Source organism: Erpetoichthys calabaricus, chromosome 1 (genome assembly GCF_900747795.2).
Source record: "Erpetoichthys calabaricus chromosome 1, fErpCal1.3, whole genome shotgun sequence".
Taxonomy (NCBI): Eukaryota; Metazoa; Chordata; class Cladistia; order Polypteriformes; family Polypteridae; genus Erpetoichthys; species Erpetoichthys calabaricus.
In genome coordinates, this window is record NC_041394.2 from 105,057,007 (window position 1) to 105,069,606 (window position 12,600).

General features: G+C 38.8%; 1 protein-coding gene across 4 annotated transcripts in view; it reads left to right on the top strand.

The window, feature by feature from the left end:
* Positions 1–4,844: 4,844 nt before the first annotated feature.
* LOC114654252 (peroxisome proliferator-activated receptor alpha-like) overlaps positions 4,845–12,600 on the top strand; it is a 107,688-nt gene continuing 99,932 nt past the window's right edge. The window contains exon 1 of one of the 4 annotated variants that reach the window (XM_051930541.1): positions 4,845–4,991. The gene's annotated coding sequence lies outside the window, so the exon portion shown is untranslated. Of the gene's footprint in view, positions 4,997–12,600 lie in introns of all 4 variants that reach the window. The other 3 variants (XM_051930537.1, XM_028804680.2, XM_051930540.1) reach the window with 3 other exon arrangements.

Genomic DNA, 12,600 nt, shown 5'->3' on the forward strand with positions numbered 1-12,600 from the left:
TACTGAAACAATGACTCGATCCTGCCGACTATTCCTCTATGAATCCATATATTCATTTTATGACAAACTTAATCAAAATGAGTGGAATATGCATGTGCACCTAAATACATTTTGACCCATCTATATAAACTTCATATAAGACTGTGATATCACACCACTTATGATCCACCATACCCTCCTTTTCCACACACTCTCTCACCGGAACTCTAGCTGCATTATCACCCTGCTAGTCGAGTTTTTTGATGGGGAATTCCCTAATAATACTGTACATGGTTGACTATCCCAGACAGCAATTTAACATCATGGGCATGCTGAGCAGCTGCCTGGGGGCCCCACAAGCATAGGGGCCCCATGCTAATCTATGTATGTTGTGACTTGCTGTCAATAAATAAATATTACTAAGCAACCCGTGGCGTAGCATACGCCGCATAATTATGTATTGATGGGTGAACACTTCCTGAAAGACACAGTTGTCCAAATGGGGTGGGTTTGAGGATACGACTGTAGGTGAATGAAAAGATGGAGCTCTGGAGAGGGCAACATACAATTGTCCGTGACTAACAATTGGAGGACCGCCGTCGCACGCTCATTCAGCGATTCACATCCGTGACAAACATGCTTCTTCTTAGATGGTCCTGCCGCGTCCACCCTCGTTCTCGAAGCATGCACACTGCCTGGTCATGTGCCTGCTCACAAGAGCAACTCACAGAGACCCGCCCACCAGCTCTAAGACCATGGGATACCCCTTGCAAACTGTTTTACACGCTACATACAGCGATTCACATCCGGGACAAACAAACTGTTTTACACGCTGTATACAGCAATTCACATCCGCGACAAACATGCCTCTTCTTAGATGGTCCTGCCGCGTCCACCCTCGTTCTCGAAGCATACACACCACCTGGTCATGTGCCCACTCACAACAGCAACTCACGGAGACCCGCCCACCAACTCTAAGACCATGGCGTGTAAAACAGTTTGCGATGATGGACGCGGTCGTGCATCGTAACTGAAAAGAATAATGAAAAGTCAACGTGGCTCAGAGGTGCATGTGGAGTGTAGCAGAGATGAATGCGAATGACGACCCGGTTTTGTGAGTTGCTGCATCCAAGTTGGTGGGCGTGGCTCTGCGAGTTGTCTTCGTATCCAATGACGCCGTGTTTTGTGAGTTGCTGCATCCGAGTTGGTGGGCATGGTTCTGCGAGTTGTCGTCGTATCCAATGACGCTGTGTTTTGTGACTTGCTGCATCTGAGTTGGTGGGCGAGGCTCTGCGAAATGTCGTCGTATCCAATGGTCTTAGAGTTGATGGGCGTGGCTCTGTCCTGCGTGCTCCATGGGTGTCTTGCTCGCTGGCGGCTTAGTGAATTATATATATAGATACTATACTAAACTATAAATACTTGTTATTGTGTTACAAGTGGACATTGGCATTTGCCTCTGATTTAGTATCACGGTCACCTCTGCAACCTCACTTGCATGTATGTGTACGGATCTCACACACTACATAATGTAAAAGTGAATATATTAACGTCACTTCAACTCAATTCTCTGCAAAGGAATTTTGGAAATGTTTTTGTTGAACGCTTGATTAATGATAAATAACTCAAAGTAATTTCATACTATGCCATCTCTGTCTGTATGGTTTACCAATTGAGTATCATTTATATGTTGAAATGTTTGTTTTTTTCAAGGCTCATGTTATATTGTTCAAACGTTTGTGTTGATTAATGCTCTACAGCATGTTTTGTAATGTTTAAACACTGATTTTGTTGTGAGTACCATTACAATAACTATATGTTTCATTTTATCGACCATTTACATTTTAATTCCTGTGAGTGGTTGTGTAGGTAGGGGCCCCAGTGCACTGCTTTGCTCTTAAGACGGTCCTGCATCCTGGGACTTGAAAAGTCCACCATAAGAGTTTGGGCACATCTTTTAAGGTGGTCTGGCAGGTCATATTCATTGTTGTGCTTCTGCCCTAGCCACGTATGTGTATTTTAACCCCTTAAATGTGGGCAACCTAACACAATGCATGAAACTACTGAATAAAATAACAATTACTATGTCTGTACTAGGAACATAAAGATTTACTTTAATGAAGCCATAATATAAGGGAATTGTAAAAAAAATATTGCTTAATTATTTAAATGATACAAAGCAAAGAAAATATGTTATTGCATCTACTTTCACTTCATGGGTTTTCCTGAGATATTCAGATATTCATCCACATCTCAAAGACATGCATGTTAGATTCCTCTGTCACATTAAAGTACCTTAGTGTAAGTGAGAGTTGGTGTGTTATCTCACTGTACCTTATTATGGACTAGTTATTCCTTTCTTGCAACCTTTACTTCAGGGGTATAGGAGCCAAATAACTATGATGCTGTATTGTAAAAAGTGAGTTTATAAAATGTATGATACATAAAAAGTCTCTGCATGTCTTACTGATATCTCAAACTGGATGAAGGACCACCATCTACAGCTCAACCTGGCAAAAACGTAGCTTCTTCTGATCCCAGCCAGCCAGTCTGTTCAACTCTTCATCTCTGTACATCTTGGCTCATTGTTGCTAACACCTGCCAAATCAGTACATCACCTTGGGGTGATGATTGATGATCAGCTATCTTTTTCTGGCCATATTTATACTGTTTCTTGTTTATGTAGGGTCACACTGCACAACATCCGCAAGCTCAGACCTTATCTGACAGAGTATGCAGCACGATTTCTGGACCAGGCTTTGGTCTTGTCACTTCTGGATTACAGCAACTCGATTTTGGCTGCTATCAAACCGCTGCGGTTGGTCCAGAATGCAGTGGCTGGTCTTGTATTTAACCAGCCAAGACAGGCATATGTCACTCCTCTCTTCAGGTCTCTACATTGGCTCCCTGTAGCAGCACACATTAAGTTCAAATTGATGATGCTTGTCTACAAAACAGTGCCTGGTGATGTTGCCTCTGTGTGGTATCAAGTCTCAATCCAAACTTTTTTCCTGTGTAGTTCCTAGTCAGTGGAATGAGCAGCCCACATTCATCTGAACTGCTGACTCCATCAATGTATTTAAGAAGCAATTGAAAACCCATCTGTTAATTGAATATCTGTCTAATTCAATGAAAAAAAAAACTTTGCTCTGTTATCTTTCATATTGTTGGTTGATTTATTGTTACATTAAGTTTAATTGCTTTATCAATTGTTAATCTGTGATTGTAAATGTATTAGTTATTACATCTTTTCACTTGTGGCAATCAACATTTTGGAACATTAGAACACTCTAGACGAGAACAGGCCATTCGGCCCAAGAAAGCTCGCCAGTCCACCTATCACACTACACTTGCTGAACAAACAGGCCCTAACCTAATGTTACTTGATTATGTCTACCTCTTTTGTAAGTTGCTTTGCAAAAAAGCATCTTCCAAGCAAATAAATGTAAATGCAAATGTAAGTGTAAATGTAAAAAAAACAACAACAAAAAAAAAACCAAACAAACAATTTTGTGCATTGGTTATGGTATAAGACCTGATACAGACATATATGACTTTGGCCTGTTTGAAATTTACATTATTCTGTTTCACTGTTTAAGTGACCTCTGGCATAACTCTGCTTTAGAAATGAACCTGGAATACACTGCAGTACTGATGCCGTGTACCAGTGGAAAGAAAGTGAGATGGCAATTATGTCCAGATCGGTATGCGTTAAAAAATAGAGCATCTCATCCTAGGGACTTTGTCATAAGTAACCAAAAGTCATTATTGACTTCTTGAAATCGTTAACCACACCGTCCACATTTCGCTCCTACCATCTTTCGCTTGCGTACAGAAAAGGGAGTGGTTTCATGCAAAACAATGGTTGTGTTTTATTATTATTATTGTTATTATTATTATATATTTTTCTTCTTTGCCATTACGAGCCGAGGAATTCACAGTCTTAAAACCATGTGAAATAACGCAGCAGCCTGCTAGTATTCATGCCTGTCTGTTAAGTCGCAGTTGCCTGATGTATTCGTTTTATTTAAATTTGCGCACGCAGGACTCAATTCAGGATAGTAATCTGTTCACATTCATATCGAATTTGAAATGTTTGAATCAATTTTTGAACAGTCAAACGCAGAATTAGCCCAAAAATCGGAAATAAGACAGTTTTACCTGTTTGTGAACGTAGCATACGAGTGTGCCCTGTGATGGTCTAGCATCCAAGGTTCCAGTTTGCTCGTGATGCTACTAGGATAAGGAAATTTCAGACTGCAAAGCGAATTCCGTTCCTTTTATAGTTCTTTACCAGCACCCAGCACTGCCAAGTTGGGGGCACTAACTACATTTTGAAACGAACTTCCCTATCCAAATGTGACATCTGTGCAAAATCTGACAGATATGTTCAGCCCTGTGGATTTACATACCAGACACACGCACACACAAATTCAGCTTTATATATTAGACAAAAATTCAACTCTATTAAAACAATTACATTAGTTTTTTTTTATTTGCTCGATACGTTCGAAATCCTGTAAGGCTACTATCTTCCTGAAATTGATTTAGTATCGTAAATAATTCAGAAAAAACAAATATCGGCACAGTGAGCCGTGCTCTGTAAAAGTATTTATTTTCATGTAACTTGAAACTTTTAAATACGAGGTGCTAACGAGCCCGATGCCCCATATTTTAAAAGAAACGAATTCACATTCTTCACACTTTTCCCCTCTCTCGGTAAGTGTTACGGGTCAGATTGAGTAGGAGAGGACGAAGTGGGCGTTTCTGCTGGGCACGGAGAACTGTCATTTGCTGAAGCCATAGGTGTGTCAGGAGGTGTGTGTAATCGCCTACCTGTCAGTCACAACGTCATTTCCGGAACTGCTATGGTGAGGGGCGGGGGGATCGAAAGTCGCGCTGTGTGTTTTCTGATTCTGATTACAGCTGTTCGGACTGGCAAGGACGTGCGGACTAAGTCGTATTGCCAGCTTTCAATAGCAGCGTAGTCGTTTGATACAAGAATAGCAGAGGTGAGGTAACTTGTCTCCTCTTTTTCCATGCGGTGTCATGCTCTCCTTTTCTCGGAGTTTGTCGCAACTTGTTTCTGTGTGTCACAAACGTCAAGTAATGTCTCGACCAATGTCACGTTGTGCTATATCGTCAACTTCTACTTGGTCCAGCACTTGTGTACTTAAGCTTGTTAATCGGTAGGAACACTTTGTTGCCCAGATATGCATTTGAGAGTCTACTATGTGAGATGTTCGTTTGTGTACTAGCTCAACTTTGTCCCATGACGTTTACTGATCCAGCGGTGGTATCTTTTGAGGTGTTCGCTAGAAACTGTTGCAGCTGACCTGGGGGCCTTTCTCCGTGGGCTGGTTTCTTTCGAGGCTCTGCATAAAAAAAAAAAAAAAAGAAAAAGTTTTTTCTTTTAGATCGTAATGTTTTTGTTTATTTATTATTGTTTGTTTTGTAAAGAGAAGATTTTGGCGCTTTCATTTTTTCATAACTTCATTTAGCCAAAGTCAGCAGTGTGCAGATTATTTTAGTTAACCGACTCGTTTTGTTTTGCGGATTAATTGGTTTGTAAGAGTGCATTTTTTTTCTATTATATAATCGTGGTATGCAAGTGCACGCATAAATAACATGCAGGATTTGGTTTTAGTTTGCTGCTTCCTTAAAGTCTTTCAACACGATTCGCCTAATTTACCTAAGTATTTTATCTTGCATTTAAGAAATCAGTAGGGAAGTAATTTTTGGATGAGAACGGCACAAGCAATTGTTTTATTGAAGTGTATGCATTTTGTCACGAATTTGTGATACTTAAATTTGCAGCTCCTTTGTCTTTATGACAAGACTATCAACAGAGCTTTTGCTGCACGCCAAGAGTAAATAAAATAGTATATCTTGGGGCTGTCAAAATCGGATTCTGGGGGTCAGGTGGCTTCAGGTTTTTGTTCCAACCGTTGTATTAATTTGTAACCAGTTACTGCTGATAATGGAACATATTTTTTTCTGCCTCAGTTTTAATTGATTTGTTTTTAAAGCTTTTTTTCCCCACTCAGCCAACATTTTACCAATAATGAGACACAAAAGCTCACAACCTGATCCCATTTGCACATTTGTGTTCATCGTACAAGTTAAGGGTCTGAGAAATACTGACACTTTGTACTTCACAGCATATTTTGATGAGGCTTTCGTGAAAGACAAAATCAGTCGTTTTATAATTGCCTGCTTTGACAGAAAGACAGCAGCAGAAATCCAGAGAATTAAGGGCAAGGCCTGGCTTCAAATTAACAGGATGGTTGGGGTGAAAATGGCGATCTTCCAGTTTTAGAGCTGGAGAACCTTGTGTTATCTGGGTAATTACTGGCTTTGCATCTCATATTTTGGCTGCTGATTACAAAAAAAAAAAAAGATTCTGAATCTTGAAGCAAGTCCATTCAAATTTAGACAAAGACGTATATGCCTTTAGCAGCAGGAAGTGGTTTCTGATTAAGAAAGTGGATAGAATGAAAACGTGCACCCATCATAATCCTCCAGGATGTGTTTGGCACCCCTAGTATGTCACATTTGAAGTCCATCAGGAATAAAGTGCTTCCCAGTCTCCAACAGTCATTCTTAGGGATCCCTACAGCTCCTGCAAAGCTTGCAGGTTTTTGATTTAGCATAGTTTTATATTTTTTTCCTAATTTATAATGTTTTTGAGTTGGTTAATTACCTTCATCTATTTTTGCATTATACAGTAGCATAAAAATTTAATGATTCAATAAAATTAGCTTTTGTAGAAAACATTTGTGCATCTTTGCATAATTTTGTGGCATGATTTGGATAATCTGACTCTTTGGCCTTTTCACTTTGTTGCTGATTACTGTAATGTGTTATAAATAATAGTGCAAATGTGCTTCAGAGAAAAATACACTGCTCTTCACAATCATATTGTTTTCACATCATAATTTATTTTAGAACAGAAATGAGTAGAAGTCTGGAACCCAAGACACACAACACATCTCTGATATGATTAAATTACTACAGAAATATACATTGTAATTAATATGCCGTAGGACTAAACTAAAACTGTCAGCTATTGTGAATGGAGAAACACCTCAACAGAAAGGTTAATTAGGAAAGCATTTTGTTTACAGGTATGGCTTAACAGTGGCGCAGTGGGTAGTGCTGCTGCCTCACAGTTAGGAGAACTGGGTTCGCTTCCCGTGCCCTCCCTGCGTGGAGTTTGCATGTTCTCCCCGTATCTGCGTGAGTTTCCTCTGGGTACAGTCCAATTGTAAATTCTAAATTGGCCCTAGTGTGTGCTTGGTGTGTGGGGGTGTGTGTGTACGTGCGTGCGTGCCCTGCAGTGGGCTGGCGCCCTGCCCGGGTATTTTTTCCTGCCTTGCACCCTGTGTTGGCTGGGATTGGCTCCAGCAGACCCCCGTGACCCTGTAGTTAGGATATAGCGAGTTGGATAATGGATGGATGGTATGGCTTAACCACAAATTATGAATTAGGAAAAATGAAAAGTAGCGGCCTTTTAGGTCTGAGCTTGTGCATTTTTGGTTTTAGTTTGGTTTTTGTTCTCATTCAGAAGCAGTGATGTATGTGATAAACTCTTGTTAAAAAAGAATTAGAATTTTGAAAACCATTTCCCAGCTTACTGACAGAGGTGACCAGCCGCACTTGACACATTTCACACACTTTATTAATTTTCCTTTCAATTTAAGAATGTATTTCCTTGTTCAATTTGTCCTTGAAATTACTTAAAATGTTACTTTTAAAACTGGGATACAGCAGGTAGAACTAATATATGACAAAACATCCTGAACAGGAGCTGGTCATTCAATTCTGCTGATGGGACTGCTCTTATCCTAAAGCAGCTAGTTTACCACCACTACTACTAGTATATATTTGGAAGAAAATGTTGGACCAAAATGTTAGGCTCAGAAAAAATACACAAATACAGTGTGTTTTGTTAGTTTTACAAGCACAAAGCTCTTGGGATGTGCCTGGATTAACCTATTATATGTACACACCAATATAGCAGGATGCATTACGGTGCAGTTGGAGTCCAGTTACAACCAGGACTTTGCCCCTGATTATCAAATTAGTTGTAGGAAAAAAATGGTAGGTGCTGCGTTATACCAGGATCAAGTTTGTAAAGACCTGTAATAATACTCAGTGTGCTATACTGAAAGATTTATTATTCAGTGAAAAACTGCATTGTTTAGATTTTTTGTAAAATTGTGCCTCGGCCATTTGGTTACCTCTCCTATTTCACATTTTTTTATTTTCATGCTGTGACCTTGTTCTTGAGTTGTTAGAATTGTGAAATACCATTTGTCTAAATAGCTTGGCTTCACCTGTCTGTTGGACTTTGTCTTTTTTACTACAGAAAGCACTTCAGGCAAAACATATTGCATGCAGAATAAATGGTCTCTCTTTCAAAAACATTAACTGGCATTATCTACTCTAAATCTGACTTTATGTATCAGGAGAAATCCTTTCTTGGACTGATAATAGAATGAATAATTTATAGTTTGATCTATATCTGCTAATTATTCCTTTTTTGGCACATGTTTTATAGTTCTACCTTGTATTTACATCAATATGTTCAGAATTTTCATTCATATATTGAAAGACATGGCTTGCTTGTAAAATATAGGAAAAAAGAGATCAAATGAAAGAAATGTTGCATGCATTTTTCATACCTACTAATATAACTTGTACAAAAAGCTGTCAGTTCTGACATTATGGCTTTCATGCAGTTCTCATTGCTTTGTGAAGCTAGTTTAATATCTAGTCATTACATTCACTAATTTTTAATAGAACCCTTTTGTCAAATGGTCTTTATTTTTAATAAACGTTTCTTGTAATGCTAGTTTTTGGGGTGTGATAAAATAGTTCAAATTAATCAAGAATTTGTGCTGCAGTGAAAATTGGATTCAGTTATTTACTTTCAGAGCCAAAGCTGGTAAGTCCCTCACTGTACAGAGGTAAATGATTTGAAGAAGGTGGAGTTGGAGAAGATTCTATGTTAGCAAGAAAATGACTCTAGGATTTCATGGAGATTAAAGGGAAAAATTCTTGAATGATACGTTTGATGTGGCTGAGATTAGCATAGGGTTAAAAAAAATTAGTTTCAGTTTATGGTGTAATAAGAGTGCCATTCATTATAATACTTTGCATATTTGCTAAGTGCTTCAAATGGGCGAAAAAACATTGTGCAACTGACAAGCAAGTGTAGAACCTGTTCATCAAGTTTTAAAGCAGTTTGACCTACAGTATGTCTAGTCTACTTTTAGATTAAATTGTTTTTTTGTTTTTTTTTTTGCTAACAATTTGAAGTTATGCATAGGTTAAATTCAAGTTAGGTTGGCATTGTAAAGCTATGCTTAGTCCTGCTGCATCACATCTCCAGTAGACTTGGTTGGAATCTCTGCCTAGCCACTCTCTGTGTGAACTTTACAACATCATCTCTGTGTCTTTTCTGTTTTCTCTGAGCATTGCAGCGTTCATTCCACATGCCAAAGCTTGGTTTGTTAGGTGAAGGGATGACTCTAAGTTTCCCAGTGTTAGTAGGTGTGCCCTGTGATAAGCTGGTGCCCCGTCCAGTGCTGGTTCTTACATTGCACTTGATGTATTTAGATTAGACTTTGGGTTCTCATCTTTAAACATGAATTTTGTGAGTTTGGTAAATAGTTGGACATATTAATAAAATTAAAGGTTTAGGTAATACTATGTGCTGTCCTTTTGGAACAAACTCAGCTTATTTCAAAGAAACTGAAAGAAAACAATCTTTTTTTTCTTTTCTTGGCACCCTGTATTAGGGTGGTTTGCTGCTGTTATTGCACTGTGTAAGAGTTGATTTACACTTGAGTTATATTTCTAGTGTTTGTCATTTTTTCCAAGTGTCTTCTGTTTTTGTTTGAGGTGTTTTTTAAGCATTTTTTAGCATTTTCAAAGAAGTGTTAGATGATGTGCTATATTTCCATTCCGTAGGTTGTGAGGTGTTGTCGTGTTGTGAGGTGATTGTTGTGCCTTCACAATGTCTGCTATGACTTTAGTGCTTTTAATCATGGCAATCACAGTACTGAAGTGGAGGTGTCGTCAGCGTCTTGATTGCACTTTTTGAGTTCACACTGTTCTGCAGCAAAGGGAGTTGAGAGGACAATTCTGGACACTATATGAAACAAGCAGTATCATGAAATATTCCAGGGTTACACACTAGAGTTGATAAGCATGTAAGTAGTCATTTGTTGGGAGAAACAAAATTTGCATTATTTCGAAACAAACTGGTTAACTGGTTGTCCAGTAACAGCTGGAGAGGAAGAGATTATCGTGCGCAGTGGTAATCAATTCAAAAGAATTGAAGATGCATTTAATTCATGCACATTTAACACTAGAATCCCTGAACCCTATGAAAAGAGTCATAATGCCAGGCCACCTTAAATTCCTTCGCACCTCATCATCACCGTTTTTGTTTCGCAAATGTGTCAAGCAGCAAGCAGCCTGCTATCCTGTCCCTCACTGATGCAGCCGAAGTTCTCCCTGCTCAAGTCTGTTTATCAAGGTGTGAGGTTTCTGGAATTGTATAAGGTAAATTCTGTTTGGAATACATGCATTATTGAATACAGTACACCCCCAAAATTCATGGGGGTTATGTTCCTAGAGCACCCGGGAATTGTGAAAAATCGCAAATTTTGGATGTGGTTAAAAAAAATGCCTATTTTTATAGTTTAAACCCTAAATATGCCCCCAAAACACTTTAATTTAATTTCAAACTCAGCTTAATACATTACCTAAAAAAAGAATGTAAAGTAAACCAGTATACTGTACTGCTATATCTCCCGCAGTGCTAGAATGTAAAACTATTGCTATATATACTGTAATTCATGCAAGCGTGTTTTCATTGCCAGAAGCCTTAGAAGGTGCAGGGTGTTTCGGCGGCATCTTGTGGCTTTAACCCTTAAACTGCCACATACTTGGGGGTTAATAGATCCCTGGACGCCAAATACTTTTTTGCTGCACTTTAAGTAAATGTCATAATTCACAAAGAAAAAGTGAAATTTTAATGGAACACATTTTTTTTTCATGCAAAGAGCATCACAATTACTGCAACACTGATCATTTTACACACTGCTAATGAACTATAAAAACTATTTAAAAAAAACTACTGGAATATGTACAAGGTGCAACTGACGGTTGTGGCAGTTTAAGAGTTAAGAGGAACAAAACGGAAAACACAAGAACACTCAGCTGGAGATGCATCACAGTCGATCAGCAGCAAGGAGAAATGAATAACGCTGTAGCGGTCCGGTGCTGCTAAGATTCATACCGTTGAGAAGACGAAGATTTATTTATTTTTATGGTGGAGATTCCAGTGACACACCCAACCTTGGCCCGACCCACACGCACTCACAAACAGAGACAAAAACAAAGCAAACCGATAATCAAACAGAAAATAAAGAATGTAATGAAAACAAATGAAATAAATGAAAACAATAATACCAACCCTGTTCCCTTTATGGCGATTACACATTAAATACAACAAAGCACAAACAAAACACACACAGTCATGAAAAATGGCAACGGATGAAATGTAATGATGAAAATAGTACAGAGATCCACACGTTGAATGGGAATGTAAAGATAGTCCTACCACTAGTTCCTGCAATGGTGAAGACGGGTGGACGGGTTCAGGAGCGCTCCTTTCTTTGCAGGATGGCCATGAATCCACTTACAGTCCTCATATACACAGGCAGACGGCAGACAATCCAGACGCCAACCACGAAATGATCCAGGAGAAAACGAATAAGTACAGGTAACCTAACAGTAGGCAGACAGACAGGAACTTGAAACACAAATTACAAAAACCTTTTTTTTGCTTTTGGTCACCAGCCCCCTTTTTAAAAGCCATGTTGACATCCTTTGACCCCAACAGCCCCAACACCCTCAGCAGAAGACCAATCAGAGCAACTGCAGGGACTGCTGGGAGTTGCTGTTTCAAATTCTATTGGCTACTTTCACCATCCCAAGCCGCGTTTTCCTCTACAGTTGCTTCTTGTTCTCTCTACAGTACAGTATTGCCATGAAAAAAAACATAAAATTGCGGAGGATATTTGCAGTTTCCTCTAACAATTATTAGATAGGTTCTAAGGAAAAATCCGCAAATGACTAAGGCCGCAAACTCTGAACCACAACTTCAAGGGGGTCTACTGTACTATTCAAAATAGGGAAAGCCTGGACTCGAACCTGCAACCTTTTGCTTACGAGGCAGCAGCTCTTACCTCTGCACCAGCAAGGAAGACATGTCAACTTTCTGTCAATTGATATTTGGGCTTGGGTTTTTACTCATTGACAGCAACATGTAAATTGAATGATTTCTTTTTCTTTGGTTGTATTCTTGAAGAAAAGCACACTTGTTTTGTTATACCTTTTTGTGAAAGTGTTTATTTGATATTTGGACATCAATCTTCACATATTCACATATTATACATTTCACGTCAGCATTTTGTCATTTATTACTATAAAATGAAAAAAGTTTCTGTTTTAGTTATGTGTTTATTGCCTCACATTTCCTGCCATCCTATAGTTACATAGATCATTGTAGACACGGAACACACATAAAATGTATATATTCCA